The sequence below is a fragment of the Mauremys reevesii genome, linkage group 8, assembly GCF_016161935.1.
Source record: "Mauremys reevesii isolate NIE-2019 linkage group 8, ASM1616193v1, whole genome shotgun sequence".
NCBI classification, from domain to species: Eukaryota; Metazoa; Chordata; order Testudines; family Geoemydidae; genus Mauremys; species Mauremys reevesii.
Window position 1 is genome coordinate 19450859 of NC_052630.1, and position 21854 is coordinate 19472712.

General features: G+C 43.8%; 1 protein-coding gene across 4 annotated transcripts in view; it reads right to left on the reverse strand.

Annotated features, from left to right (window-relative positions):
* CPEB4 (cytoplasmic polyadenylation element binding protein 4) overlaps positions 1 to 21854 on the reverse strand; it is a 205063-nt gene that overhangs the window by 178369 nt on the left and 4840 nt on the right. Inside the window, exons 1-2 of one of the 4 annotated variants that reach the window (XM_039484364.1) lie at positions 21678 to 21821; positions 3212 to 3289 (exon numbers count right to left, since the gene is read on the reverse strand). The exons of 2 other annotated variants lie outside the window; for them this stretch is intronic. The gene's annotated coding sequence lies outside the window, so the exon portion shown is untranslated. Of the gene's footprint in view, positions 1 to 3211; positions 3290 to 21677; positions 21827 to 21854 lie in introns of those variants that run through there. One more of the 4 variants, XM_039484363.1, reaches the window with a different exon arrangement.

Below are 21854 nucleotides of genomic sequence, written 5' to 3' on the forward strand. Positions count from 1 at the left end.
ACCCAAATGCCTCCTACTCAGGGATGAATAGGTGCTGGTGGAGAGTTATGCACTCGATGTCTCAAGATACAGTGGACCTGATTTACACCAGTGTAAGTGCCCCTGATTTACACTGCTTCTAAGTGAGATCAGAATCAGATCCAATATCTCACTGGAGGTTTGGTTGTTTTGGGAAATTCATGTTTCATTTGTTTGGACATGCAGGGACTGGTTTAGCAGTACCTGGATACCTCAGTGATGGGTACATAACAAATACAGATAGTTCCATTAATAACACTGGGCTCCATCACACCACCCTGAAGCAGGGTAAATTCTTCTCACTGAGGTGGGGTTCTCCTCCATCCCACACAAAAGAACAAAGGGTTTATCCCCCAAACTATGCAAATCTCCCCAGATCTGCGCAGATTTAGGTGGTGTTGCTGGAGGCCCTTCGACATTCACAGAGATCCTGTACGTCCGCACTGGCTCCTCACCCCCAGCAGCTCTGCTCTGGCTTCCTGGACTCATCAGCCAACAGATGCCCCACTCCAACCCCTTGTAAAGGAAGGTCCCAATGCAGAGGGTGTTCCAAAAGACAGTATGGACTTTCTTTAGCATTTTCCATGTGGCTGGTGGGGACCACACTGTTAATCCCCTACGTGCCCCAACCTGTCCCTACCACCCCAGATCTGAGTGCTCATCTTAAGCCTCTCAGTTACTGCTGGCATTTGCTCACATGTTTCTATTTGGGGGGAAGCTGCGTGCACAGCTCAGAGCAGGCCCTGTGCTAACTATTGCAGGAAGCTGCAGAAGAAACAGAGAACGTGGATTGCAAAATTTTGGGGATTATTTTTTTCCTCTTACATTAACTAATTAACTTTCTTCCTCATTAACATCTCTTCAAGTGTATCAGCTTCCCAGCTCCGATGGCAGAGTCGGTACAATAGCCCGGCACTACAATCAAATGAGTTCGAATTCAACCTGGCAGACCAACAGGGTGGAAGATTGGATTACCCGTGTGTCAGCAAGAGGGCATCGCTCTCCTGACCTCTCTTGAGCAACTAAACTGAATTGGGGTTGGGAGGGTGGGAGAGGAATAAGGAAATTAGCATAATAAGCATCTTCCTAGGAGCTACAAGGGAAATCCACAATGTTACAGCAAAAGGCACTAGAGCAATCTTTATGTAGCTGTTTAAAGTTAGGAGATCCCCAATCTTGACCTACCCTCTCTTTCTTGTTTTAGTTAAAAACAAAAACAGGCGGAGGTAGGGAAAGAAAAGAAATTAGTTCTAGCAGTTAGTCCAGCATTCGGGAGCAACCCTAGAGTAACAAAACAGTGCATGCCTTCCAGCACGCGTAAGAACCAGTACATGTAGCCCACAATAACAAACTTCCAATGGTGAACTTTGAGGCAGTCCTGATTTTATTCACCTGCCATCTGTTCTATTAACTTCTTATTTGTGAATGACTACTACTGCCTCTATTTATTGGTGGTTTTATACATGGCCACTACACTTCCCATCCACCAAACACTTGATACTGTATCTGTTAATCTTAACCCACCACATTCTTGAGCATTGGCCTGCTAAACCCAGGGTTGTGAGTTCAATCCTGGAGGGGGCCATTTAGGAATCTGGGGCAAAAATCTGTCAGCGATGGTACTTGGTCCTGCTGTGAAGGCAAGGGACTGGACTCGATGACCTTTCAAGGTCCCTTCCAGTTCTATGAGATAGTATATCTCCATATAATAATGTGGAGGAAGATGCACTGCTCAGCACTGATGAATACTTAAAAGCTCTGAGAAAATAAAAATGCATTAAACTTTTATCTCCGGTGCTATAGCTACAATAAGCAATCAAAGAAACTGACACTCTCCCAGGGCTCTGGACTGCCTGAAGGAATTTTTTTTACGGGGACTGGCTAAAAGGATCTCAAACACCAGCTGCACTGTTTTTGGTTACTTTGCATTGGTTAAATGATGAGCTGTGAGCATTGCATAAAGCTCAGAAGAAGGCAGAAGAAGGGGGAGGAAATATTTTTCACTCCAAGGATTTTATGATCAAACCCAATTTTTTTAGATTGCAAATATAAAATCAATAGGAGCCATTTACAAATCTGACACTCCTTTTAGAATCCTGCTGAGGAAAGTCTAATCCCATCTCTTTATACAAGAGTGTTTCTCTCTCTTCCTTAACTTCTGGGGCCTGTCTCTCTCTACATGACAGCAGTAACTCAGGTTGCAATAAACAGCAGTTAGTTGCATGTAGTGGCAAGATGATCGATCCACTGTATAGTTTCTTAAGCTACACCAAAGGAATTAAAATTCTGTCTCACAAATTCTAAGTGATCCTTTTCATTTACTTTTCTGGCCATTCAATAACACAAATTTCATTTTTCATGCTATATCCATAAAATGGCTATTTTTCTCACCAAAATATGGGAAATGGGAAATTTCCCAGGCTCCTGAGGAAACACATCTGATTATCATCCACAAGGAATTTTCAGTTTCATAATCTCAAATTTCAAAACAAATTTGCTTCTTTTGCTCAAAACCAGGATGATTTCCAAGCAAAAGACATTTTCACTCAAAATGAGCCTATTTTTTAATAAAAATATAAGGAAAATATAGCTGTATTTTGAAAAAATTGGACCATTTTGGAACATTCCAAATCAAACCTTTGGTTTTCAAACTTTTACAATTCCAGGTGGAATTTTTCACATATCTCCAAGTTGAACTTCTGAGACAAGGAACCATGTGATGTTAATAACCTCCTGCTTCAAAGCCTCCCTTGTCCCCCTGGGGGGAATATTTGCAGGTGTTTGTTTTCTTTCTAGGTCCTGCGTACTGTTGAAACTGGTATTCTAGCGCCATTGCCCCCATCAGTCTGGAAAAGGATTTTGTTTTCTCAGACCTGTGTTGTTATAACTGTGTTACAAAAAGAATGAGGGGAGCTGAGCATCCTCTGATTTTGGGTGCCTAGATTTCTGAGGGCCCAACTTGAGACACCTTGGGCCCAATCTTCAGAAGTGCTGAGCACCAATAGCTTCCATTGACTTCAGCTGATGCTGGGAGGACTCAACAACTCAGAATTTAGACCCAAAGCATCCGAAGCTGAGCAAGTCACCCAAAAGTCAGAGGCCACTCTGGAAAGTTTGGCTTTTGTCACTTGCCCAAGGGTTCATAGTGAGACAGTAGCAGAGCCAGAAATAGCTCCTAGGACTCCTTACTCACAGTTCAGTGCTCTATCTACTGCATCATAGCACGGACAGGGCCCCATTCTCCAAACCCAATATCCAGAGTCTGACGAAACTGAAAGAAGTTGACAAATCTCTATGTCAGGCAATGTTTTCACGCAGCAGGGTCAATCTTTGACCAAACAGCAGCCCCCAGATCATCTAGAATTTTAGGCTCTTCTAATTCTAATGCGTCTAATGAAGTGGGTATTCACCCACAAAAGCTTATGCTCCAATACTTCTATTAGTCTATAAGGTGCCACAGGACTCTTTGTCGCTTCTTACAGATCCAGACTAACACGGCTACCCCTCCGATACTAATTCTAATGGTGTCCCCTAGCTTGACTCCTTGAACAGCAGCTCTACCACACACCTCTTCTCCCATTTCTCCCCCCACCCAGGTTTTTGCATTTGCTCAAAGTTCCAAAGGCTGCAGAGCCAGGAGAACCAGGGCTTTTAAGCAGTGGTCCCATACTAAATTAGTACTGCTGCTGCTGTTGCAGTGTGGAGCATTGCTTCATCTGTGTGGTTGCAACACCACTGAAATTTGACCCAGCTGCCCCTCTGTGCAGTGAGTGTTGCAACCTGGCACATGGGGAGTCTGTTCCTGTATAGTGGAACACAGGGGAATCTGACAAGAACTGAATTCCTGGCAGCGTCTACTCGTGTACCGTGTGGGTCAAAGAGAGGGGAGACTCCTCAGCTGAGGGAGATCTGGGGTCCCGGTGGGGGTGAGGGATGAGCGGGGACCAGAATGGAATCTCTGCTGCAGGGTGGGGCAGGGACCAGAATTTGCCCACCCCCAAAGAAATCTTCCCATTTCAATCCCTCTCCACAGTCAAGAAGGAAACCAAACTAAATCAACCCCTCCACACCACACATTGATCAAGCTTCATAAAATTCAAGCAAGAATAACTTTCCATTTATAAATGAAACAGACATGTGTAAAAGGAAGCTCTGCCACACAATAGGAGAGGGTACGGAGGGTATCACACAGGCTTTAAACGAAGGACATAAGAAAGCCTGATTCATGAACAAATGTGAGCTTCTTTCCTTGAGAACACGCAGCATCTTCTCAAAACTGATCTTCCTGATTCAGTGTTTCACATGTAAATAATTTACCATGCTAAAATGTCAAGAACAGCAGGTCTCCAGGGAAGGGAGGACAGCCAGGGTCTGTAGATAAGGGACAATTGAGAATTATATGGGGCAATGTAAATCCATGTTATTAGCTTCCACACACATACACGCACATTTATATATCAATATTTGTGAAAAGGAGATTAAAGTCCTGCTCCAAAACCAGCATATGAAGGAAGAGAGACAGCTCCCCTCCATGCTGTCTTCAGCATGTCTTCTAGAGTTCAAGGGGGTGCTGCACAGAATGCCCCTTTTGGACAGAAATTAAGCTTTTCCAATTAGATGTATGGTGCCTAGATGTTGCGGAGATGGGTGCATGAGGGAGAGAGAGGGGCAGTGGAAATTATTTTCAAAGATTGCTTTTCATTCTCCCACCCTCTGCTCCCCCACTTCTGTCTGTGGCAGAGAAAGCCCAGCCTTTTCCCTCTCATTAGCAGGTAGGTGAACAGCTGTTTTTTCTCTCGGACATTAGTGTATCTCCACTCATCAGTTGTAAAGGAGCATTAAGTCCCTATATGCTGAGTATGTGACACTTTCCTGCACTTCAGCGACTATAACTATGGGGTCTGCTTCCCCATCTAGTGTGTGTGGAGGGGGGAGTGGGAGCAGAGGAGAATCAAAGGTCTTTCCATCCCAGTTCCATTTAGTTCCAGGGCAAGACGTTCGGAGAATGGAGTTCTTGAGAAAGGGGTGGACTCACTGGAGTGGGGAGGAGGGGTGTCTCCCAGTAACAGTGATATTATATTTTCCTGATACTGATGTTGAAATCAAAGGATCAGAAATAAGCAGCCGCCTACTTGAGACAAACATGCCCTTTCCAATATATACTTCTCTATAGACAGATGGTGATATTTAAAACTATATTTACTGCCCACGGTCGTTAAATTTACTGCATGGCTTTTGAGGCATTTCCCATTATATGTACAGGAGGGCTTCAACTTCTGTGGTATTATATCAGAGCATGATAAAATTTTAATGCTGCCCGCTCTATCGGACATGTAAGTGTTGTCCGGCAGTTTGAAGAGGACACAGATATCCTGGCTGTTATTCCTGACTCTACCAGACTCACTGAGGGCTAATCTACACTAGAAGCACTACATCAGTGCAGCTGCGCCACTGTAGTGTATCTGGTGAAGATGCTCTATGCCAACAGGAGAGAGCTCTCTCACTGGCATAATAAAACCATCCCCGTGAGCAGCGGTAGCGATGTCAGTGGGAGAAGCTCTCCCGCCGACATAGCCCTGTCCACCCCGTGCTTAGGTTGGTGTAACTTACGTTGCTCAGGGAGTGGCTTATTCACACCCGAGTGACACAACTTATGCTGACGTAAGTGGTAGTGTGTACAAGCCCTGAGTGACCTTGGGCAACTAATTTCACCTCTCAGTGCCTCAGCTTACCTGAATATTAAGAGAAGATAGTGATACTTATTGAACTCACAGGCTTCATTAGTGAACATTGTAAATGTTTATAAAGCACTTTGAGATCCTTAAATGAAAGGCAATAGATTACAGAGATAGTTACCTGACACGCTATAATGTATTACAGAAAAGGACACAATAATACTAGGGTACAAAATATATTGGAAGGACAGAACAGGTCGTGCTGGTGGGGGAGTTGCACTATATGTGAAAGAAAGCGTAGAATCAGATGAAGTAAAAATCTTAAATGAACTAAACTGTACCATAGAATCTCTATGGCTAGTAATTCCATGCTCTAATAATAAGAATCTAGCAGTAGGGATATATTACTGACCTGACCAGGATGGTGATTGTGACTGTGAAATACTCAGGGAAATCAGAGAGGCTAAAAAAATAAAAAACTCAATAATAATGGGGGATTTCAACTATCCCCATATTGACTGGGTACATATCTCCTCAGGATAGGATGCAGAGATAAAGTTTCTTGACACCTTAAATGACTGCTTCTTGGAGCAGCTAGTCCTGGAACCCACAAGAGGAGAGGCAATTCTTGATTTAGTCCTAAGTGGAGCACAGTATCTGGTCCAAGAGATGAATACAGCTGGACCACTTGCTAAGAGCCACCATAATATAATTAAATTTAACATCCCGGTGGTGGGGAAAATACCACAGCAGCCCAACACAGTAGCATTTCATTTCAGAAAGGGGACTACGCAAAAATGAGGAAGTTAGTCAAACAGAAATTAAAAGGTACAGTGCCAAAAGTGAAATCCCTTCAAGCTGCATGGAAACTTTTTAAAGACACCATAATAGAAGCTCAACTTAAATGTATATCCCAAATTAAAAAAAAATAATTTAATAACCAAAAAAGTGCCACCGTGGCTAAACAACAAAACAGAAGCAGTGAGAGGCAAAAAGGCATCCTTTAAAAAGTGGAAGTTAAATCCTAGTGAGGAAAATAGAAAGGAGCATAAACTCTGGCAAATGAAGTGTAAACATATAATTAGGAATGCCAAAAAAGAATATGAAGAACAGCTAGCCAAAGACTCAAAACATAATAGCAAAAAAAATTTAAGTACATCAGAAGCTGGAAGTGTGCTAAACAATCACTGGGCGATTGAGGTGCTAAAGGAGCACTTAAGGACGATAAGGCTATTGCAGAGAACCTAAATGAATTATTTGCATCGGTCTTAACGTCTGAGAATGTGAAGGAGATTCCCAAAGCTGAGCCATTCTTTTTAGGTGACAAAACCGGGGAACTGTCCCAGATTGAAGTGTCAACAAATTGATACACTAAACAGTAATAAGTCACCAGAACCAGATGGTATTCACCCAAGAGTTCTGAAGGAACTCAAATGTGAAATTGCAGAACTACTAGCTGTAGTTTGTAACCTATCATTTAAATCAGCTTCTGTACTAAATGATTGGATAGCTAATGTGATGCCAATTTTTAAAAAGGGCTCCAAAGGTGATCCCAGCCAGTAAGCCTGACTTGAGTACTGGGCAAACGGGTTGAAACTATAGTAAAGAACAAAATTGTCAGACACATAGATGAACATAATTTGTTGGGGAAGAGTCAATGTGGTTTTTGTAAAGGGAAATCATGCCTCACCAATCTACTAAAATTCTTTGAGGGGGTCCCCAAGCAGATGAACAAGGGGGATACAGTGAATATAGTGTACTTAGATTTTCAGAACGCCTTTGACAAGGTCTGTTGCCAAAGGCTCTTAAGCAAAGTAAACTGTCATGGGATAAAAGGGAAGGTCCTCTCACGGATTGGTAACTGGTTAAAAGATGCGGGGAAAGGGTAGGAATAAAGAGTCAGTTTTAAGAATGGAGAGAGGTAAATAATGGTGTCCCCCAGGGGTCTGTATTAGGACCAGTCCTATTCAACATATTCATAAATGAACTGGAAAAGGGGGTAAACAGTGAGGTGGCAAAATTTGCAGATGACTCAAAACTACTCAAGATAGTTAAGGCCCAAGCAAACTGCAAAGAGCTACAAAAGGATCTTACAAAACTGGGTGACGGCAACAAAATGGCAGATGAAATTCAGTGTTGATAAATGCGAAGTAATGCACATTGGAAAACATCATCTCAAATATACATATAAAATGATGGGGTCTAAATTAGCTGTTACCACTCAAGAAAGAGATCTTGGAGTCATTGTGGACAGTTCTCTGAAAACATCCACTCAATGTGCAGCAGCAGTCAAAAAGCTAACAGAATGTTGGGAATCGTTAATAAAGAGATAGACAATAAGACAGAAAATATCACATTGCCTCTATATAAATCCACGGTACGCCCACATCTTGAATACTGCATGCAGATGTGGTCACCACATCTCAAAAAAAGCTATGTTGGAATTGGAAAAAGTTCAGACAAGGGCCATAAAAATGATTAGGGGTATGGAATGGCTTCCATATGAGCAGAGTTTAATAAGACTGGGACTTTTCAGCTCGGAAAAGAGACAGCTAAGGGGGGATATGATAGAGGTCTACAAAATCAAGACTGGTGTGGAGAAAGAGATAAGGAAGTGTTATTTACTCCTTCTCATAACAGAAGTAGGGAGTCACCAAACAAAATTAATAGGCAGCAGGTTTAAAATAAACAAAAGGAAGCATTTTTTCACACAATAGAGAGTCAACCTGTGCAACTCCTTGCCAGAGGATGTTATGAAGGCCAAGACTATAACAGGGTTAAAAAAAGAACTAGATATGTTCATGGAGGATAGGCCCATCAATGGCTATTAGCCAGGATGGGCAGGGATGGTGTCCGTAGCCTCTGTTTGCTAGAAGCTGGGAATAGGCAACAGGGGATGGATCACTTGATGATGACCTGTTCTGTTCATTCCCTCTGGGGCACATGGCACTGGCCACTGTTGGAAGACAGGATATTGAGCTAGATAGACCTTTGGTCTGACTCAGTATGGCTGTTCTTATGTTTCCCACTTTCATATACGTAATAATCTATCTAATAGAGAAGATGCTATATTTTTCTGAATACTTTCAGTGTGATTGACTTTTATGAAAAGGGAAACAACGAAACAAGAAAAAAAAAAGTGAAATTTCAATTTGAGAGCACAGCAAGTCTCCTTTGTAACATCCACATCAGTGCTGCCTCACAAATATAGTCTCCATAGACACTTAATGATGCAGTCCATAGAACCAACTTGTTCCAGTTGCCAGCAACACACACCAAAGAACAGTTAGACTACAACACAATTATAAAAATGTGTATACTATTCAAATATCTACCTAAGGTATATGTAAAGTGTTTATTATGGCAACACCCAGGCAGTTGTATGCATTAGTATAAAAAATAATATTTAAAAAGATAGAGGGGGCCACTCTTGCAAACACTGAAACATATGTGTAAATTTACTCACATGAGCAGGCCCACTGAAATCTATGGGATAATTCACACAAGTAAAGTTACACACATGCGTAAGTGTTTGTATTATGAATTGAGGCCAATTCAGAAGGTGTCATGTACACATAGCATATGCTGCCTGGATAATATGTTGCACAACATGAATGACAAATGAACAGGGAATATACATTTTCTCCCTGGGTTTAGGATCTTTTTGAAAGGCTGGCAGGCTTAGTACACACTGTACATTCTTCAGAAGAGAATTATGGGCTGGGCAAACATTCCTTGTACTTCTCAACTGTTGCGATAATTTGCCACCTGTGCAGCCAAGCTGTTCATTCTGTAAATCTACAGGAAGTAAAAACTCCAGCACTTCCCCTGGCTGCCAAAGAAAGCTGACTACAGCACTGACCACCCCTCCCACCCCCACCCCCACCTCCATCCAAACACACAATGGATGCTGCATTGACCAGTTAGATATATGAGTTTGGATGCATAGGATTAAACAGTGATCACATATTGGGAACTCTATCTGATAGGCAAAACCAACACACATACACAAATTTGCTCAGCTCTGCAGGTTTCTGCTCTACACTGCAATTGCTACCAAGCTGAAGGAGGACAGGGTTACAAAACAGCTGTCCCCCAGTACTGTTAAAAAACAGCTCTGTCTTGCTGTATAAAAGGGACAGAATAATGTTTTAGCTGAGCTCCTGAATCATGCTAAAACCCTGAAAAGTGGGGCCCAATTCTAGTCTGAATAAACTAGGTTGCAGTTACAAAATTCATGTTCAAAAATGGGAATACAGACCTATCCTAGTGTGTTTCACAAAACCTGTGTGGAGGCAAATCTGACCTGATAGTGTCTCTTTAAATAAAATATCTTCTGTTGTGTTACCCGAATTCCTCAATAATCTCTCCACCAAACCCCTCCCTGAGACACAGCTTTGAAGAAGTGAAGATCAGAGACCTCCTGAAGCACCCAGAGCTCAAGTCTGAATTCATTTTCTTTAAATTTCGATGGATGCAGGAGCATGTGTGTCTGTGTGCTGGGAATGTCTGCAATTCCAGAACTGTCCCAGGCAATCTCTGCTCCCCACCATTACCCCCAAATTACTGACACAGTTTGTGATTTACTGTTACAGTGTTGTCATCTGATTTTTCCAAATACATCCATGTCCAACTCCCCCTTCCAAACCAGAGTGCACAGGGAATGGGAAATAACCTCTGTGTAATGCTTTGCAGCCAAGTCTATCAGAGAAATCAGCATTGCTGCTACAATGCTGGAATGTTTCAGTTGAAATTGCCAGAGTTCAATCATTTTGTTCATGCAGATTGTGTGTGTGTGCGCGCGCACACCCCTCCTTCCTCTGCAATGGCTCCCTATTGTAATTCAGCCTGCATTTCAGCACATACCATGCCTGGCTAAAGCCACCTATTCCAGATTTCTGTCTAATCATTGGCAAGGACAAAGCTATTAGCAACTAAACTCAATAACTGGCTTTTTAATTTCATGGCCAAAGGTTGTCAGGACAGTGAAGAGAAATCTGCCAACTATTTCCCTTCCATGCAAATCGAGACTCTTTTATCACTGACATGGGGAGCTGTGGGGCAAACCCAGAAGGGTTTGTTTTCCTGTCTCCCCCACCCCACCACCCTTAGTGAGAAAGTTTCCCCCAGAGAATTCTGATGATCAGGGCCTTTCATTTGAAATCATTTTTTATTAAAATAAACACACCATCCCCTGAAGAAATATCATAGCCGAGCATGCAGAGACTGCTCCTGCCTCTGGGATCTGATCAGAGGAGGTAACCCAGGAAAGAGCAAGTGATGGAAAAGGAAATCCTACCCATCCCTGCATACATAAGGAGGTGACTCTCTTCCTCCTCTCATTGTCATGGGGGTCTTTGCTAAAGGAAAGCTGCAGTGACAACTTTTATTACTATAGAGAGCTCAAATTTGCTGAGTAAATGGATATAAGCACTGAAGCAGTATTAACTGAAGCTCTGTGCCTGCAAGCGTCTCACTGAGAGGGTGTTTAAGGCAGAAGGAGGGTGTGGCTTGGCCATTGATAGCTTGGCTTAGTGACAGGGAAAGGAAAGGACAATAATTCACTTCCCTAGAGCCCCCAGGAGGATGGGAGACAGGACCTCTTACCCCCACCCCCAGGCCTCAAACCCTTCTGTTCAGAGGAGATGTCTTTAAAACAAAACAAAAAAAAATTGAACAGCAATGGACTCTTCTTTGCATGTAGTTGTAGTGGAGAGTAGCCTTTTCCTATTACATTAGAATTTTCTTTGAAAGAAATGCTAGTTAACAGCTGTTGTGTCTGGCTAAGCTCCTCAATGGGGAGAAAGGTTGAAAGGGCAGGACACCTGAAAGAAGGGGGTGATGCTGTAAATCAGGGATTGGCAACCTTTGGCACACTGGACAAAATATAAATATTGTTCCTTCTGGGGCATGAATGCATGAGGGACTGAGTTCACAATGCTGGTGCCTTCTGCAGCTTGAGCCTGATAGAAGAGGTGAGGAATTCTCCCTATGGGGGCCTACATTGTTTTATATAAACCTATTCCAGGGGTTGTTTACCACAACTAATGTGTCTGCCTATGTACTGTGGCAATGGATAATGTGTCCAGCTAGATTTGATAAAACTCTTTATGGCTGAAAGCCCTTTTTACAGTGCCTTTCAGCTAGAGATCTGCTAGTTAATTAAGCCCCATAAGAACTCAGTGAAGCCGGTATTATTATTGTACCCATTTTACAGATGGAGTTTGTGAGGTACAGAGAGGCTGGATGGCTTGACTAGGAATCACACAGCAAGTCAATCACAGACTCAGGAAGAGAACCCAAGACTCCTAGTCTGCTGAACTAACAACTAGAATGCACACCTTCCTCACAGCTCAGTGCTGTTCTGCAACACTAAACATCACTTTATTGTCCCATATTTAGACATAAGCCACAGCATCTAGCACCACAAGTCTACAAATAACAAACCTGTTTGCATGGTCCAGTGATGATGTTGGCAACCTATAACAGTTCTTGGGGTACCCAGGACCACGAGTCACCAAATTACCAGCCTGTCAGCCACTCAAGCACTCCCCTCCAGGCTACGCCAGCCCTCTCTTTACCTGGCAGGTTAACAAGAGGTGCACCTCAGTCCCCCTGAAGCGTTTCCTTCCTTACACTGGCTACTCACAGAAATCCCAGATCCTCTGTTCCCAATGGAAAAGGGGACCCCAGTTTTACCTTAAATCGCCAATCCAGCACTTTTGATCACTTATAATGAAACAAAGTATGGTTTGGAGATTCCACTAGAAACAAGAGAGTGATCAAAACAAACAGCTGCAATATAAAACAAAGTCATAAATTGCAAACTCAGGTCTACACTTATTAATAGTTATCTTTCCTATCTAACAAGTAGGTTTTTTCTCCCCCCAAAGTTCAGTCCATTGCAAAGCTCGCTGGTTCTCCAAAAACCAGCCAGGATCCAATCTTTATGAAACACCCATACTCAATGTATCAGCTGGAAGCAAAAGAGAAGGAGAAATATCTGAGTGCATTGGTTGATCACAGGATAACTATAAGCTGCCAATGTGATGCGGCCGTGAAAAGGCTACTGTAGTCCTAGGATGCATCAGGCAAGGTAATTCCAACAGAGATAGCGAAGTGTTATTGCCATTACACAAGGCACTGGTGAGACCTCATCTGGAATATTGTGTGCAGTTCTGGTCTCCCATGTTTGAGAAAGATGAATTCAGACTGGAACAGGTGCAGAAGAGGGCTACTAGGATGACCAGAGGAATGGAAAACCTACCTTATGAGAAGAGACTCAAAGACCTTGGCTTGTTTAGCCTAATCAAACAAAGGTTGAGGGGTGATATGATTACTGTCTATAAATAGTTCAGAGGAATAAATACCAGGGAGGGAGAGGTGTTATTTAGTTAGGTGCTAATGCTTACACAAGAACAAATGGTTATAAACTGACCATCAACAAGTTTAGGCTTGAAATTAGAGGATGGTTTCTAACCATCAGAGGACTGAAGGTCTGGAACTGCCTTCCAAGGGGAGTTCTGGGGCTAAAACACCTAACTGACTTTAAGACTGAACTTGGTAAGTTTATGGAGGGGATAGTATAACGAAACTGCCTACAACTGCATGTAGCCGATCTGTGACTGCTAGTAGCAAATATTCCCAATGACCAGTGATGGGACACAAGATGGGAAGGTCTTTGAGTTACTACAGATAATTCTTTCCCAGAATCTGGCTATTAGGTCCTGTCGAAATGCTCAGGCTCCAACAGACTGTCATATTGGAGTCATGAAGGAATTTCCCCTCAGGTCAGATTGGCAGAGACTCTGGGGGTTTTTCACCTTCCTCTGCAACATGGCATGTCTCACTTGGAGCTTTAAACTAGCGTACATGGTGGAGTCTCTGTAACTTGAAGTCTTTAAATCATGATTTGAGGACTTCAGTAACTCACCCAGAGGTTAGGGGTCTATTACAGCAGTGGTCTCCAAACTTTTTTGATTGCGCACCCCTATCAGTAAAAAATTTTTGAGCATGCACCCCCAATATATGTATATTTATGTATAAATTATATGCATGTACTACTATACTATTATGTACATTATAAAACATACAAAAAAAAGAAATTAAAAAAGGATGAGATAAAGATGAAATAAACAATATTTTGAAAATAATTTTGTATTGTATTTTATTTAACAGTACAAAAAACCTTTTTGCTCTCACAAAAATTTTTATTATTAATAATATCTTTTAGTGAGAGCAATGTGATTGAATATGCTTCATTATTTCTGAAAATCTTTGTTTAATACTTTGTGATACAGCGATTCCAAGGTCTGGATTAGGGTTAGGGTGTGGGAGAGCGCTCAGGGTTGGGGTGCGGGGTCTGGGAGGGAGTTAGGGTGCAGGAGGGCACTCAGGGTGGGGGTGAGGGGTCTGGGAGGGAGTTAGGGTGCGGGAGGGTGTTCGTGGTGGAGTGCTGGAGGAGGCTCAGGGCTGGGGCAGGCAGGAGGTGCAGAGCACTTACCTGGGGCAGCTCCTGTTTGGTGCAGGAGGTGTGCAGGTGGCTCTGCGCAGCGCGGCACCGCCCCCATGGCCACGATTCTGGGAACTATCCCACCCTCCCTGGGCAGGGCCACCCAGAACACAGGGGCTTTAGGGGCTGCAGGGCCCTGGGCTAAGAGGGCTCCGGGGCCCTGCAGCTCTAAAGCCCCTTTCGGAATGCGGCCCTGCAAGCACGGGCCAGAGGACTCAGGAGGAGCAGGGGCAGCTGCACAGCCAACGCTTTGAAGGGGAAAGCGCCGCTTCTTTCCGGCCGCTGGCTGTGCGGCTGCTCCTGCTCCTCCATGGGCCAGAGAACTCAGGGCCGCATTCTGAAAGGGGCTTTAGAGCTGCAGGCCAGGGCCCCCTTAGCCCAGGGCCCTACAGCCCCTAAAGCCCCTGCGTTCCAGGTAGCCCTGCTTGCGGGGCGGGGGGGCAGCTTCCCCACTCCCTCCCTCCTCCGGCCATCCCCTTCTCCCCCCGGCAGCGCTCCTCCTGCCATGCCCCCTAATGGATCGTCTTGCGCACCCCCTGGGGTGCACGCACCCCACTTTGGAGACCACTGTGTTACAGGAGTGGGTGAGCAAGGTTCTATGGCCTGCAATGTGCAGGAGGACAGACTAGATGCTCATGATGGTACCTTCTGGTCTTAAACTCTATGAAGCTATGTCTGCTCAGTGAATGGATGCAGAGTGTCTTTCTCCACCCTGCGCTACACTGCATCAATCATTTGTCCTTATTCCCAGGCAGAGTGATTGATCCCCCATCTGTTATAATGTTCCCTTTTTACCTCCAACTTGTTTTGATTGTTTACATTTGTCTTTGACAGTTTTCCATTGACTGTTTAGAGCTGCTGCAAAGGTAGACAATGGAGCCTTGCATCACCAGCTAACCAAGAAGGGGTGACAACTCCCTTCTGCTTGAATGGGCCACCACCAAGACACACAATTCTCTGGTGACTAACTTTTCCTCCAAGTCCATAAGGCATAATTTTCAGTATAGTTACATTATTCCTTAAATATTACCCATACACACATCTCACAATGGTTATGAGTATTAATAAGTTACAAGCTTTCAGTAGAGGCCACATATGCTACCCTTTATGGATCGATACCATGAAAGTGGTGTATTAGCCGTAGTGAGTTTGTCAGGTCCGAGACAGGAGTTGCTTGTAAAGAACAGTGAACCCTTTGCCAGTTGGCACCAATGGACCTCTGTGTCATATAACCCTTCACTAACAAGCTAGCATTTGCACTGCTTGCCCATACCATTGCCATTAGCAGGTCGGCTCTACACGTGGTATCCTGATGAGGGAAGCGAGAGGACTTTTAGCACGGGCAAAAAACTGCAGTGGGAGATGGAGGTGGGAGATGTCCCAGGGGCCTGCTCTCTGGTCGGAAGGACACAATGGCCTCCCACAGCCTTTTGAGTCATTTGTTAATCTGGAAGAATTTTCACTTGTGACAATCCCAAGTAAATCCCAGACTGGACTCTCCGGCCCTGCTCAATGGACCCTTGTTGCTGCTCTACCCTCACCTTCAGGGGTTGGCCTCGCGTGCTGACTCACAGCACTCCAGCCAGGAGCACAGATCAGGCCCTCCCCAGAGCAGAAAGGAGCCGTGGGCTCCTACAGAAGATTGCCTTTCACTGAGTTCCCTGCCTGATGCTGCCTAAATAGCCACGTTTTATGCAGGCTCAGAGATGTCTCTCTGGCTTCCTTTGCTTGTTCACTACTGACGTTAATCGATTAATAACATCGCTGCCTCACAGCATGACGGGTAATGACAGGATGTACTGCTCCCACTGGCAACTTGTCGCAAGCAAAATCAGGAAGCTTTGGTTTGCTTAGTGGAAACTCCATCCCCAAATAACCGAGCACATCACTGTGGTGCCCTCTAGTGAGACAATTATCATAGTCTTACATTTATTCTAAGCAACGCCATCCACCTCAAGGGACCCTGACATAATGTACCAAGGACAAGACAAGCCCTAGGAGCTGGGGAAAGGAACTCTGCACCAGCCTGACTAATCCTGGGGATAGTCAGGCTGGTCCAACTGGATCCCAGGAAAGCCATTTACATTGCTCCTCAGCCCTGACTAGGCCTCCTTGGATCCATTACTCTCTTTCACTTACACAAGGACCGTAGGTGTTCCTGCTGCCTGGGGCCAGCAGTACCCTCAGAGAGGCCTGTGTTCAGGAAATACCTGGGTTGGGCAGGAGCTTTTAGGAGCTCCCATCTCCAAAACTTAGTTGGGTGGGGTGAGATTTGAGGAAGTCAAAGGGCTCTTCCTCCCTTTTAATCACTGCCCATTATCTAGTTCAGCCAGATCCTTTCTTGGCTGACATCTCAGGGAGACCCCTGTCCAGGAACGCTGGGGAGATTCTGCCCTGCCTCACAGTCATTCCTCCATCCTCCATTGTATACGTGGCAGCCGGGGGGGTGAACTGGGTGGCTGCAGGGAAATGCAGCAGTCCCTAAGAACAAGGCTTCCCACCTCAGGATGCCACTAGTGTTCTGTTGGAGCAGAGCCCAGCCAGGCCACACAGCTGTGCCTGGAGTCTACTCCCACTGCATGAGGGACTCAGAATTTGTCCCATACACAGATCACTTCAACAACCACAGCAATCAGTCAATTCTTGGGAGGAATATTGTTTAACAACACTCAGAAACACTACTCGGCAGTGTGGGACAGGGAGTGAAAAAGAACATTTTACCCAAATGAAAATATAGGGAGAATTTAGGAAGGCAGAACGTAAGTTCCCCAAACTGAAATTTGTCCAGGAGTTGGACCCCAAGATTCACATCTGATTCCCTACCCTCCTTGCAAAGAACATCATGTTTTCCTTAAATGATCATGAGTGGCAGTAACCTGAGTTTTTCCTGACCTGAGAGATGATGCCTCTAGCAGCACAGAGCCTTTTAAAGGCAGGAGGAGTGAACTTCTACATGCGCCAGCCTGGCTGGATATTGTATGACACTGAGATCCAGTGGTCTGAAACCAACTCCAGCAGTGAAGTGAAAAGATTATTGGAGGAAACAAGCCGAAGAAAAAACACACACATCCCAGAACACAGAACTAAAGTCACATACCCATATATGCATTGTCCAAACGAACATATAGTGCAGGTATGGCAATATTCACTGGCAGAAATAGGCAGTCTTTTGATACTGAACAACAAAGTATGCTTTATTACTGCCATATGTGGTGAAGATGGTGGTGTTTATAGTGCATTGCCTTAAGGTTGGTATAACCTTAACCTATTGCTGTGGAACTCACTGCAGCAGGATATTATGGCAAATAGCTTAGTAACTTTTAAAAAAGAGGCTGATATGTTTATATGAATAAGGATAGACTTACAGATGTAGGAGCTGTAACAAAATTACAAGGGATCTCAAACCTCCCACTTCAAAGCACAAGCTGATCACTAGTGGCAGTGGGAAGCGGATTGCTAGTGGTAGTCAGGAAGAAATGTCACCCTATGAGATAATTTTGCATGATTAAATGCCTTGTGGGGAATTTTACACCTCAGTTTGAAAAACCCAGCCTTGACCAATGTCAGAGACAAGATACCAGATTAGATGGATCATTTTCTGCTTAGGTAGGACAGTTCTCATGTGTCACAGATTCCCTGCTTATAATACGGAACATTGTATACTATGCAATACGCTGTAATAAACACACTTTCCAATGTACATCTCAGTGCCTATAAACATTGGCTTTTTTTTCCTCCTCATAGCTGCCAGATGGCGTGGGACAGCTTATGCTGCTTCTCAGAGCTGCTGAATTTTAATCAGGTGAAAAGGACAATGCATTGCATGCAGAATTTGTGTGTGTCCCCCCCCTTTCAACACCTGCTGCAACACACAGAAAGACATGGATGCGTGGCTACTCCCCTACAGTGTACTTGGGATGAGGGCATCATTGTAAGAATCATACTCATCTAGCCATCCCATTTTTGAGATGGGAATATACCACTAAGTCAAATTCAGCCCTAATGTAACTATAGAAGTCAAAGGAGCTAAGACAGGGATGAATTTGTCTCCCCTGAATTTGCTCCCTTGTTTTGCTGTAGCTTTAGGAAAGTACTTATATGAGAGAGACACTGGACAGGTATGTTCTCTTTTGGGGTGTATGTGTGCAGGGGGATTGATTCACAGACACCTTCCTTTAAGTCTTTTTGGTAGCAGAAGTCCTGACCAGGTTCAGGAGAGACAGTGGTTCAACAGTCTTGTTAACTGAGATATGCTAGTCACCAAGTTTGGTGCGCTGGCAGTAAAGCAGAATTTAGATTGGTCAGACAATCAAGTAGTCAGACTCACTGTGCATGTGTATGTCCTGTATGTTAATGCTAGGCTGACTTGGAACCAGACCCTTTGTGATCCAGAGGTAACAGGCTGTAGGTAACTCTTTACATATCTTGCATACAACATGGCCAAGCAGCAGGATGAATAAATCATCCTGAAAGACAGCACAACATAGAAGTGGATGACTCACAAAAATATTGGTAGGTAGACAGGTATGATAAATGCTGGTGGTGGTTTCAGTCCAGTTCCCAGCAGACAAGTGTCCACATCAGCCCATACTTACACTCTAAGCAGAGAAGCCATAGGAATGAATGGCTCAATGAACTTCCTCTTGCCAATAGAGGTAAGTGAACCAAATTCTGTGGCTATTTACACTAATGTAAATTAGGGCTGTCGTTTAACTGCAGTTAACTCACGCGATTAACTAAAAAATATTAACTGCAATTAAAAAAATTGTGATTAATTGCACTGTTAAACAATAGAATACCAGCTGAAATGTATTAAATATTTTTGGATGTTTTTCTACATTTTCAAATATATTGATTTCAATTACAACACAGAGTACAAAGTGTACAGTGCTCACTTATTTTTGTTTACAAATATTTGCACTAAAAATGATAAAAGAAATAGTATTTTTCCATTCACCTCATACAAGTACTGTAGTGCAATCTCTTTATCCTGAAAGTGTAACTTACAAATGTAGATTTTTTGTTACATAACTGCACTCAAAAACAAAGCAATGTAAAATTTTAGAGCCTACAAGTCCACTCAGTCCTACTTCTTGTTCAGCCAATCGCTAAGACGAACAAGTTTGTTTACATTTATGGGAGATACTGCTGACTGCTTATTTACAATGTTACCTGAAAGTGAGAACAGGCATTCGCATGGCACTTTTGTAGCCGATGTTGCAATGTATTTATGGGTCAGGTATGCTAAACATTCATATGCCCCTTCATGCTTCGGACACCATTCCAGAGGACATGCTTCCATGCTGATAATGCTTATTTAAAAAAAAAAAAAGTGTTAATTAAATTTGTGACTGAACTCCTTGCGGGAGACCTGTATGTCCCCTGAAGGTACTAATGTGAGATTTCCAAAGTAGAGATATAGCACTCAACCCAAGGTTTAAGAATCTGAAGTGCCTTCCAAAATCTGAGAGGGATGAGGTGTGGAGCATGCTTTCAGATGTCTGAAAAGAGCAACACTCAGATGTGGAAACTACAGAACCCGAACCAACAAAAAAAGAAAATCAACCTTCTGCTGGTGGCTCAGATGACGAAAATGAACATGCGTTGGTCCACTCTGCTTTGGATCGTAATCGAGCAGAACCCGTCGTCAGGCTCTGGAATGGTGGTTTAAGCATGAAGGGACACATGAATCTTTAGCGCAGCGGTTGGCAACCTTTCAGCAGTGGTGTGCCGAGTCTTCATTTATTCACTCTAATTTAAGATTTTGCGTGCCAGTAATAAATTTTAACGTTTTTAGGAGGTGCCTTTCTATAAGTCTATAATATATAACTAAACTATAGTTGTATGTAAAGTAAATAAGGTTTTTAAAATGTTTAAGAAGCTTCATTTAAAACTAAATTAAAATGCAGAGCCTCCCAAACTGGTGGCCAGGACCCGGACAGTGTGAGTGCAACTGAAAATCACCTCATGTGCCGCCTTCGGCACGCATGCCATAGTTTGCCTACCCCTGCTCTAGCGCATCTGGAACGTAAATATCTTGTAACGTTGACTACAACAGTGTCATGTGAATGTCTCATTGTAAACAAGAAGCAGGTGGCATTATCTCCTGCAAATTGTAACCAAACTTGTTTGTCTGGGCGACTGGCTGAAGTAGGACCGAGCGGACTTGTAGGCTCTAACGTTTTACATTGTTTTATTTTTTAATGCAGTTATTTTTTGTACCTAATTATACATTTGTAAGTTCAACTTTCATGATAAAGAAATTGCACTACAGTACTTATATTAGGTGAATTGAAATATACTATTTCTTTTGTTTTTTACAGTACAAATATTTGTAATCAAAAATATAAAGTGAGGACCGTACACTTCGTATTCTGCGTTGTAATTTAAATCAATATATTTGAAAATGTAGAAATATTTACATTTGAAAATGTAAAAATATTTAAATAAATGATATTCTATTATTCTTTAACAGTGTGGTTAATCGCACTATTCATTTTTTTTAATCGCAGATTTTTTTTTAATTGCTTGACAGCCCTAATGTAAATCCAGAGTAACTTCATTAAAGTTAATAAATTTACTCTGGATTTACATTAGTGTTCTTGAGAACAAAATTTGCCCCTAAAACTAAACCTACAAAAATAGTTTTGATTATTAGGGTTGCACCTTAAATGCAGGAACTATTAGATCTTGATGTAGATGGTATCAATGACTATAGCACTTAGTGATGGGGAGTCTTCCACTATTAGATAGACGTATCAGAGGAAAGTAGACTGTGTTATTGCTGTTAGGAGGCAGGGGATTACCTCTCTGAGTCACTGAGGAGTGTACTAAAATAAATTACAAATTGGCATGTTTCTTCAGAGAATTCTGGGGCACTGTCAGGAAACAGGGAAACTAGATGGACATCCAGTGATCAAAGGATCTGCATGTTTCATTTAAGGCCAGTGAAACAACAATCGATTCTTAAAGAAAATTATTCTTTATCCCAAATATTTTAATGCATGATCAAAAACAATCTCAACACCGCAATCCTGCTGCCTTCTTGTCAACTTTGAGGCAGTTCAACAGAGGGCGATTGCCAAGGACACAGCCTCCCCCGGTGGCCACATACGTGTATTACATACACTCCATCCTAGTTTACTGGGGGGACGGTACCGGGCGGTGACCGGTAAAGTTTCTGGGGTTGCCGGCAATCAGCCTGGCTCAGCACAACTCTCGGAATGTGTCGGGCACATTGCACGGGGGTCAGCGGGGCCGTTCAGTCACATCTGCCGGCACAGCGTGCACGGGGGGCGGGAGCCGGGCCTGCAGAGGTGGGGCGGGCCCGGCGGCAGTGGAAGGGAGGCGGCCCCGCTCCGTCACAGGCTTCCTGCCTGAGCCGAGGAGTCCCTGGAGCAGCACGGGGCCCCGAGGGAGCGACACGAGCGGGCGGCGCTCGAGCGCTGCCGTGACAGGGGCCGTATAAATACCTGAGCCGGGTCTCCAGGAGCAGAACCCAGGCAGCTCCTCGGAGCTGAGCCCGGCCCGCGCGCGCGGCCCTTCCCTTCCCTTCCCCCTGCGGGCGGGCGGGCGCAGGCAGGGGCCGGGAGCTGACGAACCCTCCGCGCACATGGAGTCACAAAAACGACAATTCCCAGAATGCATTG